Below are 24612 nucleotides of genomic sequence, written 5' to 3' on the forward strand. Positions count from 1 at the left end.
TTCTCCCTAGTGATCCCTGCCCTCATATCTCCTCCTCCTCCTCCTCCTAACAGCACCTCGGACTTTATTTACCTTCTATGTTAATTACTCCCTTCTTTAATCTCTGTGATTTTTTAAAAAAAGATTTATTCATGATAGACACAGAGAGAGCAGAGACACAGGCAGAGAGAGAAGCAGGCTCCATGCAAGGAGCCCAATGTGGGACTCGATCCCGGGTCTCCAGGATCACGCCCTGGGCTGAAGGGGTGCTAAACCATTGAGTCACCGGGACTGCCCAATCTCTGTGATTTCTCAGCATTTGTCTTTCCTTCTCTTCTATTTTCTCTCCAAGCTGGTACCTGTCCACCCATTTCTTAAATAGATTTTTTTTTTCAAATTTGTGTTTTTAACCCTTTGCTCCCCTTGTTCTTCACACAATGCCTTTCCAGTGAGTGACCCCCATGACCTCAAAATGGATAGTCTCAGGGTGGTTGGAGCCTCTTAGAAAATGCTCATGGGTTGTCTAGTAGTCCAAGCACAAGAGTATCAGCACTGCCCCCCACCCCCACACGAGGATCCTTCATCCCTTGGGATGGTAGGCCTGGCCTCAAGTATCTCTCAGAGCTCATCTGCATGAATGGAGGAGAGTCTGCTGATATGGCCCACAGTTGTGCTCTGAGCTCATCTACCACTTGCCTCACTCTGGACATCCTTCTGGCAGCTAGTTATAGTGACCACCACTTCCCATTGAAGACAAAGGCCCAAGGAACAGTGGAAGGAGCTGGCATTCCAGGTGCTCATGTTAGAGCTGGAAAAGTTAATGTCCTAGGAAGCCAAGGAGCAGGGGTTGCTATCCAAGGTGTGGGCCAGTCAAGGTGTCCTGGTGGTACAACTCTAAGTCTCTTTACCTATGCTGGATAATTATTTTTGTAGCTTCTATACCCTTATAGTGGCATCCAAGCCAGTTGTAAGCTGATTGTCCTAACAGTTCCTGTATATTTTGAAAATATACATATCATCATTATGTTGAAATACTTGGCATGAAAAATTTGATTGAATTTGAAATTTGCTTACATTATCACAAAAATGTCACTATTACTTGTCAATGAAGGAACAGTTACTAGATTTATTCCAACATAAGTTTTCACTGTAGATTTTTGAATGGTTATAAAAATGATTTAAAAATTTGTATTGCCTCCTTGTGTCAACAGATTTACTTGTTGATGGAGATCATCCAGAACTTGAAGAGATTATCATTAAAAAGTGTGATTGTAGAGTTACATGTAACAATTTCCAACCTGTTCCCCGCAAGAGAATGGGCAGAGGTTATGAAAAGTTTGTTCATTGATACAGATTCAAGTGTTTCACTGAAATACTTGAAAACATTTTATTTGGAAGTCTTACATAAGTTTAATATTTAATATCTTTCTGAAACTTTTGTATTTTATTGTTCCTGTATTGAGATAAACAAAGTATAGTGATTTTTTTTCCCCATTAAAGTCTAAATTTCCTTCAGTTTACTCCAGGGCATGATATAAATGCTGTCATTTTCTCTATGTTCTCACATAAAAAAAGTTGGGAGTTTTTATTTTTTATTTATTTATTTTTTTGTTGGGAGTTTTTAAAAACAACTTTATTGAGGTGTAATTTATATGTGAAACTGCTCACCCATTTTCAGTGCACAACTGATGATTTTTAGTTAATTTATTGAGTTGTGCAACTGTTGGCATCCGTTTTTAGAACATTTTACTCATCCTGATATGATGGGATGCTAGTTTTGAAGGGTGGTGAGCGGGACCAAAAGGCATTCCTTTGGGTCCTGAGCAGCCAGTGGGCAAGTGTGAAGGTGCTGATTCCCAGGAGAAGCACCCCCGAAGGAGGACAGAGAAGACCAAGGAAACAGCTGTTGCTCTAGGGATGAGGGGGGTAAGGGGTACTTTGGATTCTTCATGTGTGGACCTGCTGTCCCTGCTAGACTGTGAGCCCTGCCCCTGCCTCTCAGTCCCCGTAACTTAGCTCCGTCTCTGGCACAGAGAAGAGGCTCACAGTCAATGTTTTCCCCATGAGTAAGTGTGTTCCAGCTCTTTATCTTCCCCTCCAAGGTTGCTGGAACTGACCAGAGGCACACGGGGGAGCTTCCTTGGCAAATGACAGTGACCAGAGCCGAATCAAGCTGTCTCAGCAGGTGGGACAACAGAGAGAGTGCAGGCCCCGGGGCTGCAGCCCTGGCTTCTTATCTGGCTCTGCTTCTGACCCTTTGTTCCTCTCCACTGTCCGTTGCACCTTTCAGCTGTTCCATCTCCTTCCAGGCTGCCGGGTGACCACACTGTCCCAGTTGCCTTCCAGCTATAAAGCCCCATGATCGCGATGGTGCGTCCTTCCCCTGGTGTCTAGTGGAACTGCCTGTATTTGAAGGGGCCATTTCAGGGGAGCAAGGAGACCACTGCAGGGGCTCTAGCCCCTGCTCTGCCTGAGGACTCGGCGTGGCATTGCCTGAACTGCTGCAGCCCATCCCCAGATACCAGTGAAGGCAGCAAGCAGGAGAATTGCCTTTGCCCCCTCATGAAGCAGGTCTATTGGCAAGACGGCTTCTTTGGGCACAAGAAGAATGAGGAGATGTAAAGCAAGCACATCAAGCTGCTTTTGAGTGCACTTAATCGCTGCTCGGACCCGCAACCCCCTTTTGAAAAGCAGAGTTACCTTACTACTAGAGCTCCATTATTCTTTATCACTAACTCTCAACTCCGCTCCATATTTCCCTTTGGTGTTCTCCTCCTCACTATAAACTCAGACTTACACCCCACATCACAGCTGTGATGCCATGGGAAAGCTTCCTGGTGGTGGCCTGAGCTGGCAAAGTGGCTGTAGCTATGACAGAGAATGCTTCCAGAACTGGTCTTGTTCTCAGGTGCCTCAAGTGGGTTTCTGGGTTGGGGCTAGAGCTGCTTCTTGACTCCCAGTTGAAGGAGTTTTAGAGTTTCTGGTGTCTTCTCCAGGCTCCCAACCCCTTGGCGTTGGGGCAGCAGAGGCAGCCCCAAGGGGAGACAGTCAGTGTCCCTTCCCCCAGCTCCCCAACTCCCTGGGCATTACCAGGACCAGTCTGGGCTTCCTGGGACTGATCAGACCTGACTCTGGTTTTCCTGTCTAATCATGTTGTTAATTAACATCACAAATCTTCGCAGCTGGTGGCTGCTTTTTGCATCTCATCCCCTCCTCCTCCTTTCTGTGCACCAATTAGTCTAAAAGCGGGGAACAAATCTTCAAGCATTGATTTGCCTTTGTAGTAATGATTATTTTGGGAACAATCCAACCCCTTCCAAGCAGATAAACTCCCCCCACACCCTGAGTTTGAACCGCATGCTTCCTTCCTCATAGATTTTTGGTTTTGCTAGGCCAGGACTGGAGAACCCAATTATTGAAGAGAATTATGCCACATTTGTCTCCTCTGGTTTTAAAAGACAAAAGGGATTGTGAGGAGAGAAGGGGAGAGCACACCTCCAGAGGATGTGGCTCATTTAAAGGTGTTGGCTAGTTTTTTCAAAAAGTCAGTTCCTTGAAGGTGGAAACCTAGTCTAGCCAAATGTCAAGTGGAGCAAGGTGAAAAAGCCTCCACTACCACCTTTCTGTTAATGAAGTGGTTCCTGCTTCAGACACTTCAGCTCCTGCTGGTGCATCAGGTCTTCAGGGGTCAGGGACCAGTGCGTGTCTGTGCCATGAGGACTGTGCACAGCCCCAGCCTGGAGAGGGATCTGGGGACAGAGGGGTGGGTGCTCCTCCAGTGGTCCAGGGACAGTCAGGCCTTGAACCCCGTGTCTCTGTCCTCCCTAGAGCACTTGCCAGTAGACCTCTATGGCAGTCCCCTAGAAAGGCAATAGGGTCACATGGCAAACGAAAAGAAGTATTTGGTCTTGTGCTCACTAGGCAGTGTTTACAAGAATAGATGGTGCATAGTGAGTTTGAGGGGATTTCATCTGTTGTGTCCTTTTACCTTCCCTGTACTCCCTTCCATCCATGCAGTATCCTCTCCTTTTTGCTCGTCCACTCTCACTCCCTCCCCAAACACACAGATATGTGACCTTAATCATTTCACTCTCATCCTATTCTCTCCTGTGTGGGGTATTGTGAAGGCCTAGGCTCTGTGTGGGAGCAGTGTCAGCCAGGATGGGGATGAGGGCTGCAGAGCAAGCTATGCTTTACCATCCCCATCGTTTGTCATTTTTAAATTAAAAAAAAATTTATCTTTTTACTTCAGAGAGAGCAAGCAAGAAAGAATGAGAGCAAGAGGGAGCACAGAAAGAGAGGGAGAAGCAGACTCCTCACTGAGCAGCGAGCCTGGCATGGAGCTCAATCCCTGGATCCTGGAATCACAACCTGAGCCGAAGGCAGATGCTTAAGTGGCTGAACCACTCAGGTGCCCGCATTTAGAAAATTTTAATCATAGTAAAATACAGATAACATAAAATTTATCATCTTAACTGTGTTTAAGTGTGTAGCTCAGTCGTGTTAAGTATATTGATACTGTTGTGGAGTCTGTCTCAGGAACTTTTTCATCTTGCAGAACTGAAACTCTCTATCGTTAAACAACCCCCATCTTCCCCTCCGCAAGCCCCTGGGCAACAACCATTCTACTTTCTGTTTCTGTGAGTTTGCTATTCTAGATGAGTGGAATCATACAGTACTTGTCTTTTAGTGTTTGGCTTATTTTACTTAATGTAGTATCTTTGAGTTTCATCCACATTATAACACGTGTCAGAATTTCCTTCCTTCTTAAGGCTAAATAATATTCCATTCTATGTATATAGAACAGTTTGGTATATAATTTAGACACTTATCTGTCAATGGACATTTGGGTTATTTCCCTCTTTTGGCTATTGTGAATAATGCTGCTGTGAACACGGGTATACAATTTTTCCCCAACAACTCAGTGATCTTAGTGTTTTTCAACTTTGGTTACATTAGAATCACCTTCAGAACTTTTTAAAAATACTGTTCTTTGAACCATCACTCCAATTAAATGTCTAGGTGTAGAGTCCGTAGGTCAAAAATCAAAGGTATTTGTTAAAAAATGCAGATTCTCTGGAGGCGGTGATTCAGTTGGTCTTGGATGTGGTCCAGAAACCTGTACTTTTAGGAAGAGCTTCAAGATATTCTCATGATTGGATATTTTAGAAATTACTGTCTAAACCATCAATTAAAGGCTACCTTAACTTTTCTGAAGCCGTATCCTTTGGCCATAAATGGTGTCAAACTTTTCTCTAGTTATCTTATGTGTCTTTGTCTTATAGCCCCACCTGGATTGTAAATTCATAAAATTGTAGAATTTTTTAATTCAAAGGGGGCCACAGAGACCTCATAATCTGTTCAACCAAGGCTGCACCTTAGTTGATTTTTTGGACTGGGTCTAGAAGCAAGTCGAAATTCTCTCCACTCAATAGTAATTTAAAATTTTTATTTTTCCACAATGCCAGCGCCTGTTACTTTTAAGAAAGACTGTGTGTGACTACTGTTGTTCTTGTGAAAGTTTGGGTGCTTACGTGTATGCTTTCTGCTGCTCTGAGGAACCTGTCAATCAATGAGTAGGACAGTGTCGTGACATATAAGGGACTGAATGGAAAATGATTTCTAATTGTGCCTATCATGGCATGTGGTGCCCACATAACTGACTTGATTTTTAGGCCAGTTTCAACTCTACATTGGCTGTGAGACCCTTGACCAGGATGGATATAATTTTACTTTCTTCATTGAGTCGTGAAGCATAAGAGCTTACATTAATTGAACATTGCTTATTCACCAGCTGCTATTCTGGATGGATTGCATGGATTATTTGAGAGGCCTATGAGGAAATAAGAACTCAAAAATGTTGAATGACTTTCTGGCAACTGACAAGATGTGGATTTGAAGTCAGGCTGGTTTGTCAGCCCATTCTCTTAATTTCACATTGATGAAAAGAGAGGAGGTAAGTCAAATGGTTAGCAGAGTTTCTAGTCCATTATAGTAGCTCAGTAAGTTGGCCATCATCATGATGATTATCACAACCGCGACTAAACCCTACACGGCTCTTGTGTACCAGGCACTGTTTTATGCACTTAACACATATCTATATACAAAATAATCCTATGAAGCTGTCCTATTATAACAGATTTTACAGATGAGGAAGCTGAGAAATGGAAACTAAATTTAGGAAACTAAATGCAGAATACTAGTACTACTACTGATTAGTAATAAACTCTTCAAATTTGTTTCAACATAATGTTTTTCTACATGCTTTCCTTGCAAGCATGCCCTGAAGATAAAAATAAATAGGTGAATATATTCAGGTGTTCTTTTTATGTCTCCCCTTTCTGCCCTCACAAAATTCTTTTTTTTTAAAGCTTTTATTTATTTATTCATGAGAGACACACAGAGAGAGGCAGAGACAAAGGCAATGGGAGAAGTAGGCTCCCTCTGGGGAGCCTGATGTGGGACTCGATCCCGGGATCACATCCTGAGCTGAAGGCAGACGTTCAACCACTGAGCCACCCAGGTGCCCCTGCCCTCACAAAATTCTTATGCAACTCAATCTGATACTATTTCACAGCATCTGATTTCTTAGCTATTTTGGGAGTAATCTATGGGGAAGGGACATTCATGGGGCCATTACATTTTTTAAATTGAAAGGAACCTTTGGGCTCTTCTAGGACAGAAGTCTCTAAAATAGAGTGCTTGTGCCTTAAGGGGTGTACAAGGTTATCCTTTGGAGTTGGTGAAGAAAATACTAGTGTAAAACCAAAGAGATTAAGGGCCAAGTGATTTTCCTGTCTTGAAGTTCAGTGGACACCTCCTAGACATTATCATAGTGACTCTGGCTCCCACTGTCCCTGTCAACCCTCCTTTTCTGAAGCATTAACCTCCCTTAGCTGAATGAGGTCACACGCTTGTCCCTTTCTTCCTCTTCCTCTTTGGCAGCTCTTTTTCAGCCTTCTTTATGGGTTTCCCACTTCAGGAATCTAAAAAAATTGATAAATGGCTTGACATGACATTCTTACTTGCTCTATGCATCAGAAGGTCCTGGTTTTTCTATACAATGTCCCCTGAGACAAAGGTGGAAGGTCTATAGCATGGACGAAGCTGCCTTCCCTATTTCATTTCCTTTCAGCATATTTGTGCTGTTATAGGTGAAGTTGGGTCCCATAAGAAGATTCATTGAGGTCTCAGTCCCAAGTACCTCAGAAGGTGATTTATTTTGAAATAGAGTTGTTGTAGATGCATTTAGTTAAGTTAGATGACTTCATACTGAATTAGGATGAGCTCTAAATCCAATATGGCTGGTGTCTCCCTAAGAAGAGAAGAGACACAGAGACTGAGATATTTGGAGAGAAGACAGCCACGAGATGGCAGGGGCATATATTAGAATGAAGCATCGCAAGCCAAGGAATGCCAGGATTGCTAGCAAACACCAGCATCTAAAAAAGGGAAAGATTCTCCTCTACAGGTTTCAGAGGGAATGTGGCACTGCCTAAACCTTGATTTTAGATTTCCAGCCTCCAGAACCGTGAGAGAATAAATTTCTGTTGTTTTAAGCCACCTAGTTTGTCATGGCAGCCACAGGAAACAAATAGATGTGCCCACATAGGTAGATTTATGAATTCTATTTCCTTGTTTAAATGAAACTATCCCTCACCAAATGGACACTCTGCAAATATACCACCATTTGAAGATAACATGTCTCATGCAATGCAGGGGGGCCACGGGGACATGGCAACACTGCACCTTTCATCAACCGCCATCATGAGGGATAAATGAAGATCGTTCCATTTAACCAGGTAAGAAGATAGCTAAGAATGTCTCGAAATTACCAAGATATTTGGTCTCTGGATTTCTATCTACTATTATTATGATGAATCAATCTTACCCCAATTCATGTTTGCCTTGGGGTATTAGCTAATGAGAGTATCAAGACATCATGATCGATAGGACATTTAATATTCCTTATTTCGTCTTTATCTCACCCTTTTAAATATTTTATTTTTATGCCTTTTAATAATGTGTGCAGTATTTCTTCATTAAGATGCACATTTCTGCCTTATAAATGAGAGGATAAATAAAAGCATATGTATTGGCAGTATGTATTCATATATATTTTTTATTGATGGGGTATATGATCAAGTCAATATCTCCCCTACTATTATGCATGAGGAAACAGGTGGGGTCCAGGGTAGTTATGTGAAGTAGTCACCCAAGGTAAGAACTTGAACTGGGTTCTTCTGACTCCAGGCCAGGATCAAGCTCCTATACTATTTTCTCTCCCTCAGAGATATTTTTTAAAAAAGATTGTATTTATTTTTTCATGAGGGACAGAGAGGCAGAGACATAGGTAGAGGAGTAAGTAGGCTCCGTACATGGAGCCTGAGGGTAGGACTCGATCCCGGGACCCCAGGATCATGACCTGAGCCAAAGGCAGATGCTCAACCACTGAGCCACCCAGGCAACCCACTCCCCCACCAACCCCGAGATTTAATGAGTTGCACAGTTTGCCCTATTTTAGCACCATGAGGCCTTGGACAGTTTTGAGTAAAATGCTCCTGTTATCAAGCCTTGTAGGAAGCAGAGGTATTCCAGAATGCCAGGCAAATGTGTTCTTGCATTCCGGCTCTGCCACCCAATAGCTGCATGGCCTGGAGTGAGTACCTTAACCTCTCTGATCTTTACTTTTCCTCTATTACAAGGTGTGGAGATTTGTGTTACAAACATTGGATTGTTTTTAAAGAATAAATAATATAATGTTCTCGAAGTGTAAACTACATGCTCCTTCAGGTCTAGTTATATAGTAATAGTTGATGTTACTGTTGAGATTATGAAGATGCAGGTGACATAGTTCTGGCTTAAATATGGAGAGGTTTCTGAGAACCAATGGATAAGACACCCATGTCCAGGTGTGAGTATGATTTGCTTGGCCAGGCGTGTGGCACTCTAGTGGCACCCCAGCCTGGGGAGACCAGTGATAATTTCCGTGGGCTGACACTAGCTGGGGGGGGGGAGCTGACATGCAATTCCCACTACCTTTCCCTGAGCCGAGCTCACATTCCTGCACTAAGAAATTCACATTGCTAATTGGGAGTCACATTATTTCTCTTGTTTTGGTCACAGACCAAAACATAATGTTTTCTCCATAAATGTCTTAATGGAGAGTGTTCTCTCTCACCTGTCTCCACTCTTCAGTCCACTGTAATCTGGCTTTTATCCATCAATTGCCTAGAAGCTGCCCAACCAAGGGCCATGGTGACCTCCTTGTCAGGTCCAATAGACATATCTTGATTGTTACCATGCCATCTTGGTACTATTTGTCACTGTTAGAGACCACTTAACCCCTTCCTCCTTCTTAAAGGTTCTCTCTTTCTTAAGAAACACCATACTCTCTTGGCTTTCTTCTTCTCTCTGGTGCTCCTTCTCACTCTCTTTTGCTGGCTTACCTTCTTCTACTTTACATTACATGCTAGAACTTTGCCCACTTCTACCCAAGCCTCTATGCTTCCAGAACAATTCCATCTCTGGGCTGGGCATCCACTACCCTTGGCATCACTGATTACCATTATAGAGGGAGGCCTGGCTGTCAAACTTACCTGTCAGGAGAAAGGGTTTTTCAAACTGCATATGGTTCTGAAGCACCATATATCTCTGTCACAGCAGTCCTTTCTAGAGATGGTGGTTACATGGTGGGGAGGGTGTGTGTGTGCATGTGCACACACTGAGGACCTCTTATTTAATGCTCACACACCCCAGTCTGTCACCCTGTACATGTAGGTATTACTATACATATCCACTTGGATGTCCTCTAGTGACTTCACACTCATTCTGACCTAAGTAACAGTTAGGTCTCCCATAAACTTCCTCCTTTTCTTTCATCTCCGGTTTGAGTGAGTGCACCACTAAACCAGCAGTTGCTTAAGCCCAAACCTGGTTATCATCCTTGACCCCTCTTGTTCTATTACCCCCGGCCTGATGCCCACCATTGATTACCAAGCCCTCATGAATTTACCTCCCCAAATCATATGCACCAGGTCATTTCTCTTCTTCCCCGCTGATGCTGCTGTCCTCACTTCCATCAGGTCTGGCCCCCTTCAGGCCATTGACCACACTTAGCTGCCTTTGTTTGCAGTCTCATCAGGGGACTGACTCCCTTGCTTGAGTGCTTTCGTGGTTCCCTTTTGTCCTCGGGATTTAGCTGGACTCTGCCCACCTCTTCAGCCTCATTTCTAGCTTCTTCTCACCATACTCAACATTTCGGTCATACTTGGGGAGATCTCTAGTTGATTGTCCAGACAGAGTATACTTGGGATGAAAGAAGGTACCGTCAATTATTACCCCGGGAAAATGAAAACTCTCATGAAAACCAGGAGGCTCGGTCAACCCAAGTCATACTGAACCTTCACATGTGGTTCATGTTCTTTCATCTGTAGACCTTTGTTTTGAAGTCCCCTCTTTGCATTTTTGCACCTCTAGCCACCTGGGTGTTCTTCTAACAGTCTGTACCTTATCCATGTTATATATAAAGCACTCCATCAAAATTTTGGAAGCATTTTATTTTTTATTTTTATTATTTTTTTGAGATTTATTTATTTATTTATTTATTTATTTATTTATTTATTTACTTACTTTATTTATTTATTCATGAGATACACAGAGAGGGAGAGGCAGAGACATAGGCAGAGGGAGAAGCAGGCTCCATGTAGGGAGCCAGACGTGGGACTCGATCCTGGGAGTCCAGAATCACGCCCTGAGCCAAGGCAGATGCTCAACCGCTGAGCCACCCAGGCGTCCCTGAGCTTTTTATTTTTAATTGAAATACAGTCAACATTACAGTATTAGTTTTAGGTGTACAACATAGTGATTTGACATTTATATACATTACGAAATGCTCACCAAAGCAAGTGCTATTACCATCTGTAACCATACAAAGTTACCACCATATTATTGACTATATTCCCTATGTTGTACTTTTCATCCGTGTGACTTATTTTATAACTAGACATTTGTGCCTCTTAGTCCCCTTTGACCTGTTTCGCCCATCCCCCCACCCATCACCCTCTGGCAGCCACCAGATGGTTCTCTGCGTCTCTGAGTCTGCTTCTGGTTTTGTTTGCTTGCTTGCTTGTTCATTCATTTGCTTTGGTTTTTGCATTCTATATGTAAGTGAAATCATATGGTGTTTGTCTTTCTCTGTCTGACTTATTCCACTTACAGTAATACCCTCTTGGTCCATCCGTGTTGGCACAAAACGGCAAGATTTCCTTCTCATCACTCCATTTTAATTGTCTTTATTTTCAACCTCACCTGAGAGAAAAAATGAAGTCACTTTGTATCTTGAGTTACTTTAATGCTTTTACCACTCCCTAAACTGCTTTCTCCAGTACAATCCTGCCCTTTAAAATTTTTATTATTATTTATTTATTTATATTTATATATTTTTTACTCTACCCTTTTTTAAAATGAGAGAATAGGTTTCAGGCTCAGATTCATGGTGTAAGTAATAGATTTTAGCCAGAAAGTTAAAAACATCATCTTATTTTCATTTGTCTATTGATTTTTATCTTCTTTTTATAATAAGTAATGACAATTTTTTATTTGTGCTAATGACATAACATTTTCTTTCAAAATTAATTTAAGTAAAAGAAAATGAGCCAATTGAAATAAAAGTATTAAATTAATAATAGTCCTGTTGATATATGAGTATGGAGAAATTTCATGACAGCTGGTACATCTCCTCAGAATATGGGCATTCTCCTGTACTAAGACAATAAATACCATTATCACACCTAAGGAAATGAGTATAATAGAAAGTATAATGCAAAGTATGTAACTTCTGATATTTCCAAATATTGACATTTAAAAATAGATCACCTACATTATTCTTTTGAATTTAATGAAATCTAAATACCATAGGTTTTCTATACCCATTGTTGTCTCTTTTTGAATACATAAACAAGCTCTGCAGGAGCATTTGAACATTTTACATCTTTACTTTCTTCCTTTGAATTTCTATTCTGCTTACTCCACAAAATCTTAGTATATATATTTTTTTATGCTTCTAAGTTTTTTATTGAGCATTCCAGCATGTTCTTCCAAAACCAAAAATTCGCTGACTAAAGCTGAATTCTTCCTTTATAGCCTGTGATAATAAAGCCCTAAGTATTAACAAAATCTTTCTGATTGAGTAATCATTATAATTATTAGTAGTACACAAATACACCGTTAGTATGCTGACCATAATATCATAACATCACAATTTTGATATTGGTCGCAAAATGTAAAAACGTTTTGGAAATATATCTGCTAAATGACATGATTGGGGCTTTAACAAATAGTTCATGTATTCATGGTTGATTATAGCTTCTTGTCAGAAGGAGATGGAGGGAGCATCAATTCTATTCCCATTTTTTTATAGCTGCAAATTAAAAAATTCATTTGTGAAATAGTTACAGAAGGAGATCTATTATACCAGTTTGAATTTTTTTGTGCTTATATAACAACAATTACATAGTGATATATCACAACACTTATCCAGTGATTTTAGTAATGACAGATCAGTTGACAATGCAGTTAGGTTTCCTTTCAGTTTTATTAAAAACAAAGAATTGGAGATAGCCTGAATTGCAAAAGATTTCTTATCCAGTTGTTAGGCTTATTCACTCTCTTGATTTCTTGGAATTGTATGAAAAGTATTTATTAATCCTGATCAAATTATTCTTAATTATACTTATTTTTTCAATGATAGGTATACTAGGTATAATCTTTAACCTGATATATTTGTAAATGGTTGAGAAAATAAAACATTGGTCAACACAACAGAATTTTGCCAGTGCAATATTTTATATCAAATGCAGAACTTCGAATGCATTTATATGAAACCATAAACTTAATTTGTGGAAAATGTTCACCATGGTCAAGCCCATCAGCCAAATCTATTTGCTTCCTGTCAGAAAATATCTGATTTCATTTTCCAATTCCAGTAGACATCTCTGTGATAATGCTTTCACTTCTGGTTTTAATTCTAAGAAAGAAAAAGAGAGCAGTGGGATCTGAAACCTTGCTAGTTTACTGCCTGGTAACATAAGGCCTATGCCAGATTCTCTTCTTTGCTCTTGGCCTCAGGAGAATTGCTTTCTTTGATGCAAGTCAGAGATAGAAGAGAAGAGGATGTTAAGTAGAAATTCTGAATAGTTGAATTCAGAACTTCCTAACATGGCCAGAATACTTTGTCTTTAATGCCATTGTTGGTCGTTAACAGGACATGCTTGACATTGGGAGAGAGGGGCGGCCCTGCCAGGTGCCTTGCACTGATGTCTCCTAATTTGCTTTTGTTTAGGGTCTGCTCAGGAACACCTGCGTCAAGTCCTGTGGGAGGAGTCAGGCTGGGTGGGAGGGCTGGTGTTCATAGAGAGCCATGGGTGACCTTAGCAGGGAGGTGGCAGAGGGGATCAACAGACTGGCAGGAAGCCTCTACTTCAGGAGTAGAGTTCAACGTTAGAAAGAGTGGAGATGGGAGTGGGAAGTCCAGCATTTGATTTTCCTAAAATTATCCATGATTGTGGATCCCTTGGAGAGGTGTCTAGTTGCCTCCAAGCTGGGGTGTACTTATCCCTGTGAAGCCTTCGGGGCTAGTGAACTAACTTTGCTGGAGTCTGGGTTGAGGGTGAAGTGGGGGAGTGGGAAACAGGAAAGAAGGACACACAGTGAATGTCCCTGGAACATACAGAAGTGTCTGTATCCCCAGATGTTGTCTTTCTACATCTCACTGCCTCAGGGCCTTTGCACTTGCTCTTTTGTGCATAGAGCTATTCCTAAGCCATATTTGCATGGCATATTCCTGCACCTTCTTTAAGGTTTAATTTAAATGTCTTGGTAAGCCTTTCCCTGCCTATTGTATTTTAAAATCGTACCCACCCACACTTGGTGTCTCCTTCTTTGTTCTTTTTTCTTCATAGAACAATCACCTTCCAATATTTCCTATAATTATATGTTTATTGTCTGTCAACCCACACCAAAATATGAACTCCATGCTGTCAGGGATTTTTGTGAGTTTAGCTCGCTATCGTAGGCAATCGATGAATGGTTTTTTTTGGCACAATGAACAAACTGCCACAATAAATCCTCATTCAGAGGTCACAAGTCCAGTTTCCTATGAAGAACAGGCAGGAAATGTCAGGGGTGGAGTGGGGATTATGGCAAACCAGAGAGCTCATGTCACCATCTAAAGAGGACAGCCACTCCTTGGCATTGCCATCTGACATTATGGTTTTAATTTTGATTTTTCAAGAAAAACCTGAAATTTGAGTTTTGGGATGGGAAGGTGAAATCTGATTTTTACATATGAGAAAACTTGGAAAATGAACATACTCTTCAAAGTGAACAGATGGTTCAAATGGCACCTGCTTTATGACCGCTCCTTGACCTGAACTGGCACATGGCTTGTCGGGTGGGGCAGAAGGGACACATCAGAAGAGCTCCTTCTTTGTCTTCTCTCTGTCCCTGTGCAGCTGAGAGAGAGAGGAACATGCTTGGGGTTTATCATGCCTAAAAGGGCACGAGATTAATTGAATAGCTGGTTCAGGGAGGCTGAGAATAGATTATTTATTGCACATCAGAAGTTCCCCAAATATAACAGGAAGTCTTGCTCTCAGAAGGGAGCAACTCAAGAGGCTCTTTAGTAGGCATTTTGTGAAAACCACTCTGTCTCCACACAGCCTTGGCTGGATTTCCATGAGGTGTTAATGGTTTGATTAACAACTTACATGTAAGACCTGAAATCACGAAACTCAGAGAAAACAGGAAAAAATTCCTTGACATGGGTCTTAGCAATGATTTTTTAGCTATGAAGCCTAAAGCAGAGGCAACAAAATAAATAAACAGGCAGGACTACATCAAACCACAAAGCTTCGGCACAGCAAAGGAGACCATCAGTACAATGAAAAGACAACCCTATGGGATGGGAAAAAAATATTTGCAAACCATCTGTCTGATAAGGAGTTAGCGATCACCTAATATACAGGTGATCACTAGCCCCCTCTGAGCCTTAGTTCTTCATATGAAAAATCAAAATTTGAGCAAGGAGATTTCCAAGGTCCCATTCTACAGCAAAGCCCTTCTCTTAGGAAAAGCAGGCCAATGGGGATGTGCTCTTGGAAATAAAGAATCTTTTATTATTTCCCTGGGGAGAATGGAATTTGAGAAAGTTGGCTTTCACTCCAGATTTCTCACAGAATGGAAAGAAAGGTCGTACTGGGGTTTGACAGCTGAAGCACGCACACTCTTGCTCTCTGCAGGCTGAATTTCCAACAGGCCCGGATGCAGATGGGTCGGAAATGAATGGAATTGGCAGAGTTGATTGCTATCTTTTTTATTACTGTTCAGTGTTTGATTTCTGCTATGACCCTGGCAGATGACAACAGATTGCTAGGCTTGACCAGAAGTAGATTATTTTTTATCTGATCATTCTTTGTGTGTATTTGGGGTGAATGAAGGTTTTTAATATTGAAAAGTCAAACAGCATGGACCATTTCATCCACTCTCAGCTTAGCCTGTTATTTATAGGCCCATTCCCTTAACTTTCCAATTCTTAAAAAAAAAAAAAAAAAAAAAAAAAAAAAAAAAAAATCAGCCATCAGCAGCTCAGCCTGATAATGTCAGAAGATGGAGTTTGGAGATAAATATACATCCTTCTTGGTTCTTGGGTCACTTCTGGGCAGCACTGGGTTTGACATGAATCTCTTTTTCTCTGTTGTAGGTGGTTGAGTCTCATGAGAAACATCCACTGCCATGAGCAAGTGTGGTTTAACCATGTCATGCCAAGGGTTTGGCCATAGCAGGGAACTAAGTGCTTGGATGGATTTTTTTATGCAACTAGAAAGTTCTTAAAAATATGCAGAGCATTATTTTGAGATTTCTATGACTTAGTCAAATGTGTTAAAAATATTTCTGTTTTCTGGGGGATGATTGGGAGCTAAGGACCCAGTGTTTACATTCAGGAAGTAGACTAGAGAACTCATGGGGGAACATGGTGATAAAGAGGAAAAAGAGATGAAGATTTTAAAGGGTCTGGGATTTTACCCAACTTGTACCTCGCAAACCAACCAGTTACCCTGGTGCAGTTTTATGGATGCTGGTGGACTCCTGGTTCAGGACAAAGAAGTTTGTTACTTCACACAGTAGCAGTAGCCTGAGTGTCATGGTTGTGCCAGTTTCCTGAACCCCATTTCCATAGGGTCATATGGAGAGGGCCAGGTGACCCCCACAATTACAGGGAACTGTGTTACAGGAGAGGCATCCTGAGTTGAGGGAGCCTGAATCTTTTGTAGTGGGAAACAAGCATGCTTGCCCTTAGCTCTGGAGGGAGACATTATCTACGGGCAAGCAAACTTATCCTTTGTTCTGGAGAGAGATACTATTTTTGTCTTCTTAAGGCTATTCTCTATGTAGATAGTCTGGAAAAGATAGTGCCTCCCCTTGCCACAAGTGCAGAAACTCAAGAGATACATGAAGAATTGTCTTCCAGCAGGAACAAAGACCTGTTTTTGCCTTAACGTCACAATTTCTCCCATCCTCCCCAGATGCCTCAGATGAGTGCACCCCTGGCTTTGGCTCCTGGTAGTTTCTCTTCTCTAATTTCTAAGGAAATACGGGTAGACAGATTCCTGACTAAGCTTACGGCACAATTCAAATTCTTCCTGGGGCCAAGGCTAAGAACTGTAAGAGTTCTGTTCACTTTATGGCCAATGCATCTTTTTTTTGTGGTCTTGCAGTGCAGTTGGACACTTCATCTATTGGAAATGTTAGTTCTATACTATCTTTGACATAGATGGGACTGTGGGTTGTTACCTCAGCCAGTCCTTGTTGATTGAGGCAGATTTTACATTTTTAGGATTGGGTATCTGGTTCAAAGCATTCCACAAAGATGTGCTGGAACCACGATGCCAAGTCAGGTCTATGGAAATGGACACTTTTCTGTCATTTTCTTCATAATCAGAGTTTTTAAAACTATTTGAGAAAAGATGAGTGAGAATCCTCAGAATATCCTTCTGAAGCTTCAGAAATTTAAAATTGAATCATTTTTTTTTTATTTGAGAGAAAGAGAGAGTGACAGAGGGAGACACTGGCTCCCTGTTCAGTAGGGCTCAATCCCAGGACCCTGAGATCATGATGTGAGCTGAAGGCACTTACCTGGCTGAGCTACCTAGGTGCCCCTAGCTGCAGCAATTTTTGAGAAAACAATATTGAAAGAGATTGCTGGTTGCCTACTCAGTATCCATTCTCTCCTTTGTAGGATAGGGCTCCTGTATATTTGAATAAGGAAATTTGCCCAATTTTTAAAAAACTTCATTTGCTAGGTTTCCTTGAGGTTGGGCCAAAGAAGTGGGTAGAAGTAACTTCCAACATAGTTTTTTTCAAGAACACTCACTTGCTGCTGGGGGACCCTTGCCTCTTCCCTGTCCCTCTGTCCTACCTGGAACATGGCTGAGATGACTAGAGCCACAGTGACCATCTGTGATCATAAGGACACCCCATAAGTGAAAGCATGAGTTAAAGATATTGGAGCAGAAGCATAGGTGGAGCCTGGACCATGTGAACATCGTACCAGCCCTGGAGTCCCTGTCTCTGGATCTTTTCATTGTGAGGGAAACTACCTTCCCTTCCCTCCCCCCCCTTTTTTTGCCATAGTGTTTTTGGATAGCAGATGCATGTATCTCCTTGCAGATATTAGGTTGCTTGGTGATACCTAATTGTAATCTCTGAGTGTTCATTGTATCTAGTTGCGTTTTTTAGTTGCAAGCAACAGAAACATTGGCTAATATTAGCATAAAAGGACTAATTATTTTTTAGGAAGGTTGTGGGACTGCTCCCAAGAGTGAAGTGAGAGCTGAAGAACTGGGCAGGAGCATCTGGGCACCAGATTGCTCTGGAAGACGTGGATGGCAGGCTCTGCTCATTGATATCATTGGAACTCTGGTTCCTTGTGAGACCTTGTGTCCTTCAGCCAAGATTCAGCATCCCAGGGAGGCAAGGATTTGATCAGCTAAGCCAAGGTGACGTATTTGTCCTGGGTGAAGGTCACATGACCATCCTGTGCCAAGTTGGTGAGAGGAGGAGCAGAGCAGGGACTCATCCAGCTCCCAGTATTGGGTGGGGTGGTGCTCACCACCATTGGTTAGGCACCTTGATTTCTTGTCCCACACAACAGAGGCCAGTCCCTCCGGGGCAATCAGAGTGCTGTTGAGAAGTGCAGAGGATTTAGACTTTCTTGCGTTGAGGTGAGTTGGTTAAGATAAAAGGCAGATTGTTATGCCATGAAAACTTCAGGGATGAGCAGTTCTGGACAGGTCTGCCCTCATTGGGGACCCAGGCTTACAATGATGGCCCTGCCTCTGAGGAGGGCAAACGCTTTATGTAAAAGCCCGAAAGAGCTCTTATAATCTCCAGTTCATGCAGCCGTAAGTGCCATTTCAAGGTAAAATACTAACACATCTATTTCGTTGGCTGCCTGTTATTTCCTTAATCGGGTTGCAGTTTCTAATTCACACTCATTAACCCACCTGCAGCAACTACAGGTCCGTGCAGATCTCCCTAAGTGGGGGCAAGTAATCTTGTCCCCCTGTGGTGGGAAATCAGAGCTCTGAAAAAATCAAGTGCTGTTCCCAGGGCCTTGGGGTGTGATGATAGCACGGTGAGGTAAAAGCAAATTACAGTCTGTGGTTAAGGTGGACGTAGGTCATCAGTTAAGTAATGGTTGCTGAGGAGAGCTGGCCTCAGTGTGAAGATGTTCATGGATGTGACGCGTGAGCCTCAGAGATTCTAATCACGTGTAGAATATTAGTGAAATCTGTCCAAGAATGAAGAAACTCAGAAACTTGGACTCTAAGGTCCCCACCAGAATTTGGTTTCTTGTTGCAACCGTGTGTAATATATATCACCAAAGCAAGCTATCGGAAGGAAAGCAAAAGCTGGTCTCTCCCAGGCTTAAAACTCTCCAGTGGCTTCCCAGAGTCAGTAGAATAAAATCCAACCTCCTCATTCTGGTTATGAAATCTTTAATGATCTGCCCCTGACCTCCCATGTGCTCTTTTCCCCTCTGATTATACCTGCTGCTTCAGTCACTTTCAGTAGTGGAAGCAGGTTCTTGCTGCTTCGCATTTGCTACCTGGGAATGTTCTGTCCCAGAACTGTGCATGGCTGACGCTTCCTTGCCATTCAGGCCTCAGCTCAGATGTCACCTGCTCTCTGGAACTCCAGAGGCCTCCTCCCTGGCTTCCATTCTTGGCTCTGTCCTGTGCGGGCTGTGTAATATTCAGCAAGCACTCAACTGCTCTACTTCTCCTTCTGCTCAGCTGTACGTGGGGATGGTGATGTCCTTATATCATTAAATGGTTGTACAGTTGATAGAAGATAATACAAATGAAGCCCTTAGGACGTGGCCTGGGGGCACAGTCGGTGCTACATTAAATATTGGTGTCACTGTTAGAGGAGCTGCCACTCCGAGTCACTCTGCCACTGAATCTGCTTTGTTTTCTTTGCAGCACTAATCACTGTTTGAAATTTATTTGCCTAATTATTATCTCTTTCTTCCAGGCTATCTACAGGTTGAGTCCCTGGAACAACACAGAGCTCCAGGTTTATTCCTTCCTAGGGGAGGATGGAGCAAGACCTCGGGAATGGCATTCTCACATTCGCCCCGGGTAGCTAAGGAGCTGGACCTCCTCAGTAATTCTGTTGTGTATCCCAGTCACCGACGGGGCCTGTGAAAATGAAAGGTGCCAAAGAGGACCACTGTATGATTCGGCAATCCCACTCTGGGTGTTTATCTGAAAGAATGGAAAGCAAGGTCTTGAAGAGATATCTGCGCACCCATATTCATGGCAGCATTATTCACAGTAGCCGAAAGGTAGAAGCAACCCGACTGTCCACTGACGGATGAATGGATAAACAAATTGAGATATAGAGCCATGGGACGCCTAGCTGGCTCAGTGCTTGAGCATCTGCCTTCGGCTCAGGGCGTGATCCTGGGGTCCTGGGATCAAGTCCCACATCAAGCTCCCTGCAGGGAACCTGCTTCTCCCTCTGCCTGTGTCTCTGCCTCTCTCTGCATGTCTCTCATGAATAAATAAATAAAATCTTAAAAAAAAAAAAAAAGAAAAAGCTAAGAAATTAATGCTCACCCAGCTTGGGCTTTGGAATGATTCCATGTATGTGATATAAACTTTCCAAGATGTAATTATCTGGAAGGGATGCTGACAGGACCATAATTGTCATGTTACCTGGAGAAGTACAACAAAATCTGGCTTTGGCTTTGTTAGGAAGAGGAGCCACTGAGCTTGCCTAGTTCCTGGAAAACAGAGTAGGAACAGTTGTGTTGCAGGCTTTCTGTGTTTGAACATACCCTAGGTCACCTTGGCCTGTGGGGTTTGTATGGTCTCAGTCCTCGTCAACAAACAGAAATCTCTCAATAATCCTGACTTTGAAAATGAGTAGAAAGAAGGTCATGTCAGATTTCCCAGTCCCTTCCAGTTGGTACAGGTGATTCCTGGTGGCCTTCACACATGTTCCGCACTGGTCCCTGGTTTTCCAAGTTAGAACTAAAATTCATGGGATCTTTGTGGGAATTAGGAAACATCCCCACTTCTAGATTTACACAGGCAAAGTGGGTTTTCCTGCAGGAGACAGAGTCTTGAGTCAGGACAGCTGGCAAGGAAAGTGGAAAGCAGGCTGCACTTCTCTTCCTCCACTTCCTGGGCTGGTGCACTTACGGAGGCCAGAAAGGACGCCTTCATTCCTGGCAGCCCAGGGCCGTATCCCATGCACCGTACTTCACTGGATGTTAAAAAATTAGATAAGGTGGTAAATTTTATATTATGTGATTTTTACTGCAATAAGAACAGATACATAAATGATGCTTGACCTAGATTTTGAGTAAATAGATTGGAGTGGGTGGGGTATTTGCATTTTAAAGATATCCCTGGAAGATTCTGACCTCCACACCAAACTTTAGTAACCGCTAGGCCGCGCATTCATCCAAGATGCATCTGTGGCGTGGACTTGGAGCGTTTAAAACTTGCAACCATCCCTCCTACAAAGCTCTGATCATAGGGAGGAAGAATGATCCGCAGACCCCCCTCGTGGGTTCTCTTTAATTTTGTCGAATCAATCTGCGGCCGCTCTGCATTCCCATCCCCTGCTGCCCTCTCCAGAGCAGAGGGGTAATCCGCAGGCCAGGCGCTCGGGGCCCGTCTTCCCCGTCGTGCCCACCAGGTGGCAGGCCAGGCACTCGCATTTGGGCGGCCGGCTGCGGACTCGGACGTCGCGGGGCTCGGGGAGGGTGCCCGCAGGAGGTGCGGGGGTTCCCGCTGATGGCCAGGCTAGAGCCGGAGCCGAGGAGCGTGCGTGCTCAGGGGGAGGTGAGCAAGCCCCTGCCCCTGCCCCCTGCCCCCCCACCCCCAGGGCGTGGAGTCCCCTAGGGCTCCAGGGCATCTCTCCTGGGGATGCGGGCCTTGGAGCGTGTGTGTGCACCTGTCTTCAGGAGTAATGTTGGCAAGCTGTTTTGCTTTTTTGCTTTTTTAAAAAAGATTTTTATTTATTTATTCATGAGAGGGGCAGAGACACAGGCAGAGGGAGAAGCAGGCTCCATGCAGGGAGCCGGATGTGGGGCTCCATCCTGGGTCTCCAGGATCAGGCCCTGGGCTGAAGGCAGGCGCTCAACTACTGAGCCATCCAGGTGTCCCAGCTGTTTTGCTTCCCCCTCCCCCCCCCCAGAAGGAGAGCAATGTTTTGGTGATATTTTTCTTTCAAATAATTAAACGGCCTGAGGCAAAAAATAGGAGATGTTCTGTGTTGTTGGAAAACTCCTGAGCGATGGGGGAAGGGTGACTCCAGTCAACACGCGCCAGCTGTTGGATATTTAATAGGCATCTTAAAATTATGGGTTTGCTCAGCCGTGGCCTAGCAAGGGGTCACAGTTCACAGCGGTAAGTAACCCCGTGGATGGCTTGGTGACACGTTGAGCGCGGAGTGGAGGACTCCTGATGTGATTATAACGTGTTGTTTGTTTGTATCTTAAGGCAGGGCTGTGGCTTTCAGCGGGTACAAAATGTTCGTAAGTGAACTGCTGGTAAGTGAAACATGACAGGACAGGAAGCGGTGCCCTTGCAGCCCTGAGAGCACAGGCTTGGGGCTCCCCGGCCGTGGGCAGAGATTGGGGGTTTGGGACAAGTCCCTCACCCAGTCCGAGGCTCGTTTCCTCATCTGTGTGATGTGGGTGAGAACACCGGCGTCGGGGGCTGTGCTGGGGAGTCGGTGAAATGTGGGCAGGTGCAAGCCAGGTCCTGAGAATGGGCAGGTGCAGGTGCAAGCCAGGTCCTGAGAGTGGGCAGGTGCAAGCCAGGTCCTGAGAATGGGCAGGTGCAAGCCAAGTCCTGAGAATGGGCAGGTGCAAGCCAGGTCCTGAGAGTGGGCAGGTGCAAGCCAGGTCCTGAGAGTGGGCAGGTGCAAGCCAGGTCCTGAGAGTGGACAGGTGCAAGCCAGGTCCTGAGAATGGGCAGGTGCAAGCCAGGTCCTGAGAATGGCCAGGCAACAAGAACAGCCCCTTAGGGTCCAGGCCGAGGGGCGTATGGCTAGGACTGTCCTCGTGTGTGCGGCAGGAGAAGCAGCTAAAGTTAAAATGAAGCTGGTGTGGGTGCCCAGCAGGGCCTGTGGGGTGTTCAGGGAAGGAGCAGAGAGGCGGGTGTAGCCAGCAGACATAGCGGATTTCCCGTGGGGGAGCCGGGTATCGTCCAGCCCAACACACTCGTAGTTTGGAATGTATAGTGTTTCCACTGTATTTTTCCTAAAAATAGAATTCTTTACCATCATTTAAAAGTGGAGTGATTTCACTTTGAATTCCATGTTTCCAGCTTCTCTGAAAAGATCTACATATGGCTACACCGAACCAATTTTACTACATGAAACAGTGGTTTAAAGTAGTGGCTGCCTTTAAAAAAAAAAAAAATTATGTATTTGAAAGAGAGAGAGAGCATGAGCAGGGAGAGGGGGAGGAGTGGAGGGAGAGAGAGAGAAGGGGACTCCCCTCTGAGCAGGGAGCCAGATGTGGGGCTTGGGGCTCCATCCCAGGACCCTGAGATCATGGGCCTAGCTGAAGGCAGACACTCAACCAGCTGAACCTCCTAGGCGCCCCACGAAGTAGTGGCTCCCTTGTCTGGCTGGTGTGCACCCCCTCCCCCCCTCCACTGCACCCTATTGCACACCCAACTCAGCTTGCTTGCTTTCCATCCCTAACCCTGTGGACATCAGAGTGGAGCGTGCAACCTCTACCTTAAAGTGTCCAGAACGGTGGCACATTTGGGGTACTTAAGCCTGCTGCTTCCTTTCCTTCTTGATGGCTGAGCTGGCCTCACAGGCTGTTGTCTCAACAGTGACCCACATCCAGGAAGGACTCAACAAAAAAATAATGGAGGAAAGAGAACACTTGGAGCCACAGAATGTAAAGTCAGGATTTAGTCCACTGGGGCTTCTGTTTTGGGGGTTCCTGTCACATTCAGAGTGAAGTCCTGGCCATAGCCAGGGGCCCCTGGAATGTCTGGGAGTCTGGCTCAAGTGACGGTTTATCTGCAGGCTCCTGATCGTCTGCCATGCTTGGCTCATTGTGGAGAACAACATGCAAATCCCTCTCCAAAGTACCATTTCCTCACAAATAATAGAGGCCTATTGTTGGTAGGACTGTCAGCCCGCAGTCCTGTAATAATGGCATTTTCATGAAGGAAAATCACATCCCCACTGTGAGCACAGCTGAGAACATGAAACCTACTATTGAGACATTCTGGTTAAAATGAAGCATTATCCGGTAAGATGTGCCTGTCCGTGGGGGTCTTCGGGAGGCCAGGTGAGAGGGCTTTGCGGGTCCTGCTGGAAATGAGTAGGTAAAAAACATCCGTCCATCCGAGGATGATTAATCTCAATCATGGGGCTGTTAGGAAGCCCTGGCCTCCCCTTCCTGGCAGGAGGTGAAAGTGGATAATTCATGTCACAAAAGAAGGAGCAGAGGGAGACCAGTGTGCCGGTGGCCAAGTGGAAGGGGGCGGGTGGAGGGGGGAAGGAGGCTGCATTATCAGAACCAGACATGAAAACTCGGGAATGGCACACTCGGGGGCTCCTGCCTTTTAAGGGAGCGAGGTTGGGGCCATTTGTAGGCGAATGATGTGGTTGATGTGGTTGTGCTCTCGTTTGCAGGTTCCCTCCCTGTTTCAGGAGCCAAGAGATGCAGAGACAGCTGTGGGCAGGGGGTGGCCTGAGACTAAGGCACTGAGAGGGGGGCCGGTGGTCCTCCATCCTCAGATGCTTAACTACCTTTTGTCCTCAGTCCTCATTGCATTAAAAAACACTTTCATTTTGCAAAATGTCAAATACACTCAAGAATATAGAGAATAGGGGCACCCGGGTAGCTCAGTCGGTTGAGCATGGGCCTTGATCTCAGCTGAGGTCACCATCTCAGGGTCATGGGATTGAGCCAGCACTCAGCCTGGAGTCTGCTTGTCCCCCGCCTCCTCCACTCCCTGCCCTCCCCACGCAGGTGCTCTTTTTCTCTTCCAAATAAGTAAATAAAAATCTTAAAGATAATAT

At 44.1% G+C, this 24612-nt stretch overlaps 1 long non-coding RNA gene across 1 annotated transcript; it reads left to right on the forward strand.

Annotated features, from left to right (window-relative positions):
• Nucleotides 1-1961: 1961 nt before the first annotated feature.
• On the forward strand, nt 1962-20084 carry LOC140612113 (uncharacterized). The gene is made up of 5 exons (XR_012013423.1): nt 1962-2164; nt 4232-4390; nt 5774-5935; nt 7699-7781; nt 19576-20084. It is a non-coding gene; the product is annotated as an uncharacterized lncRNA (long non-coding RNA).
• The last annotated feature ends 4528 nt before the right edge of the window (nt 20085-24612 follow it).

Source organism: Canis lupus, chromosome 20 (assembly GCF_048164855.1).
Source record: "Canis lupus baileyi chromosome 20, mCanLup2.hap1, whole genome shotgun sequence".
Taxonomy (NCBI): Eukaryota; Metazoa; Chordata; class Mammalia; order Carnivora; family Canidae; genus Canis; species Canis lupus.